Raw genomic sequence first — 2,867 nt, 5'->3', positions numbered from 1 at the left:
GGATGGCAGCGAAGGAGTTAGTGGAGTTAAAGGCACAAATTCAAGGGTTGTTGGATAGGGCTTCATTAGGCCAAGCGTGTCTCCATGGGGAGCACCGGTGCTATTCGTGAAAAAGAAGGATGGTACGATACGGATGTGCATTGATTATCACTAGTTGAACAAACTGACGATTAAGAATAAGTATCCACTGCCAAGGATTGACGATCTGTTCGACTAGCTTAGAGGAGCTTCTGTATTTTCCAAGATCGACCTTCGACCTGGATATCATTAGTTAAGGGTCAAGGAGGCAGATATCCATAAGACGGCATTCAGGACTCGGTATGGTCATTATGAGTTTCTGGTTATGCCATTTGGATTGACAAACGCTCTTGCAGCGTTTATGGATATGATGAATCGTGTGTTCCAACCATTTTTGGATCAGTTCATAGTAGTCTTTATTGACGATATCCTGGTATATTCTGAAACAGAAGTGAAGCATGATGAACATTTCCGTATAGTGCTGGAAGTGTTAAGGGAGAAGGAACTTTATGCGAAGTTTAGCAAGTTTGAATTTTGGTTGAGGGAGGTAACCTTCTTAGGTCATGTGGTCTCTGCAGAGGGGATTAGGGCGGACCCTCAGAAAATTGAAGCAATTTTGGAGTGGAAGCCGCCTAGGTCAGTGTCGAAAATACGGAGTTTCCTAAGATTGGCAGGATACTACAGAAGGTTTGTGGAAAGTTTTTCTGTGATGGCAGCACCTCTGACAAAACTCATAAGGAAAGGAGTACCGTTTGTATGGACTGAGAAGCAGCAGGAAGCTTTTGAGAGGTTGAAGAAAGTTCTGACGGAAGCACCTGTGTTAATTCAGCCAAAGTCTAGGAAGGATTTTACTGTGTACAATGACGCATCACATGTAGGTTTGGGCTGCGTGTTAATGCAAGAGGGTAAGGTGGTTGCATATGCATCACGACAGCTTAAGCCTCACGAGGGGAACTATCCTACTCATGATTTGGAGTTGGCAGCAGTGATATTTGCACTTAAGATTTGGAGACATTACTTGTACGGAGAAAGGTGTATTATATACACAGACCATAAGAGTCTTAAGTATTTGTTGACTCAGAAGGAGCTGAACCTTAGGCAAATGAGATGGATTGAGTTGCTTAAGAATTATGATTGTTCAATCAAGTGTCACCAGGTAAGGCTAATGTGGTAGCCGATGCTCTGAGTCGTAGAACTGTATCTGATCTGAGAACAATGTTTGCTCGTCTGAGTCTGTATGATGATAGAAGTCTGTTGGCTGAGTTGCAAGTGAGGCCAACCTGGGTGGATCAGATTAAGGAAAAGTAGTTGAACGATGAGTCTTTGGTCGCTCGTTTTCAACAAGTTAAAGAAGGGGAAACTTCTGAGTTTGGGTTAAATGGCGATGGAGTTCTGTGCTTCCGAGGAAGAATTTGTGTTCCAAAGGACTCTGATTTAAGGCAGACAATATTGAAGGAAGCTCATGGGGGACTTTGTGCCATGCATCCTGGAGGGAACAAGTTGTATCATGACTTGCGAGAATTGTACTGGTGGCCTAGACTTAAACAAGAAGTAACGGAGTTTGTAGGGAAATGTCTGACATGCCAGCAAGTGAAAGCTGAGCATCAATTACCTTCTGGACTGTTGCAGCCAGTGAAGATACCACTTTGGAAGTGGGAGAGGGTAACCATGGACTTTGTGAGTGGGCTGCCTTTGACACCATCGAAGAAAGACTCGGTGTGGGTGATTGTGGATAGGTTGACCAAATCAGCCCATTTCATACCTGTACGTACTGACTTTTCACTCCAAAAGTTAGCCAAGTTGTATGTGGCGGAGATTGTGCGACTTCATGGAGGCCCAGTTTTGATTATCTCTGACCGGGATCCCAGATTCACATCTCGATTTTTCTTGCAATTTTATTTTATTTTATTTTTATTATTTATTAATTTACTTTTTCTTACTCTTGGCAGGTTTTTATAGTTTATGACTAGAAGAGACCCGTCGGGACCATTACTTTTTGACGAATAAATCGATCGTACAGTTCGTAGAAATCAAAGAGAAATAAGGCGCAGCTTACGATACACGGAGAACGAGCAAGAAGACTATACTCAACCCCCAACCGAAAAGATGGCTGAAAACCAAGGCAATCAGCTACCTCCTGCAATTGTGGCTAATCAAAATCCTCCTCCACGTACTATGTATGATTATGCTAAACCTTTTTTAATAGAAACTGAATCTAGCACAGTTAGTCCGGTTGTAGTTGCAAATACTTTTGAACTGAAACCTAACACAATTCAAATGATACAGCAGTTTGTTCAGTTTGATGGTTTGCAGGATGAAGATGCCAATGCTCACTTAGCAAACTTTTTGGAATTTTACGATACACTTAAAATCATTGGCGTTTCTGATGATGCCATTCGTCTTCGGTTGTTTCCCTTTTCATTGAGGAACAAAGCTAAACAGTGGTTGAACTCGTTACTGCGAGGGTCTATCACAACTTGGGAACAAATGACCGAATTTTTTTTTCTAAAATACTTTCCGCCGGCTAAAACAGCTAAGTTACGTAATGATATCTCTTCTTTTATGCAGATGAATTTAGAAACACTTTATGATGCATGGGAGAGATACAAGGACTTACTAAGAAGGTGCCCTCACCAAGGACTTACTAAGGAGGTGCCCTCTCCATGGGTTACCGCTTTGGCTTCAAGTTCAAACATTCCTAAATGGTCTGAATCCCCCGACTTGGCAAATGGTTGACGCAATTGATGGTGGAACCATCAACAATAAAACACCGGATAATGCCTATGAGTTTATAGAGGAGATGTCATTGAATAACTATCAGTGGCAAGTTATGAGGATGAAGCCAATGA

The 2,867-nt window shown here is 42.1% G+C and overlaps 1 non-coding gene across 1 annotated transcript; it reads right to left on the bottom strand.

The window, feature by feature from the left end:
- Positions 1-2,553: 2,553 nt before the first annotated feature.
- On the bottom strand, positions 2,554-2,661 carry LOC121203987 (small nucleolar RNA R71). The gene has a single exon (XR_005898915.1). It is a non-coding gene; the product is annotated as a small nucleolar RNA R71 (small nucleolar RNA).
- Positions 2,662-2,867: the final 206 nt, after the last annotated feature.

The sequence above is a fragment of the Gossypium hirsutum genome, chromosome A07, assembly GCF_007990345.1.
Source record: "Gossypium hirsutum isolate 1008001.06 chromosome A07, Gossypium_hirsutum_v2.1, whole genome shotgun sequence".
Taxonomy (NCBI): domain Eukaryota; kingdom Viridiplantae; phylum Streptophyta; class Magnoliopsida; order Malvales; family Malvaceae; genus Gossypium; species Gossypium hirsutum.
This window is presented reverse-complemented; position numbering and strand designations above follow the sequence as displayed.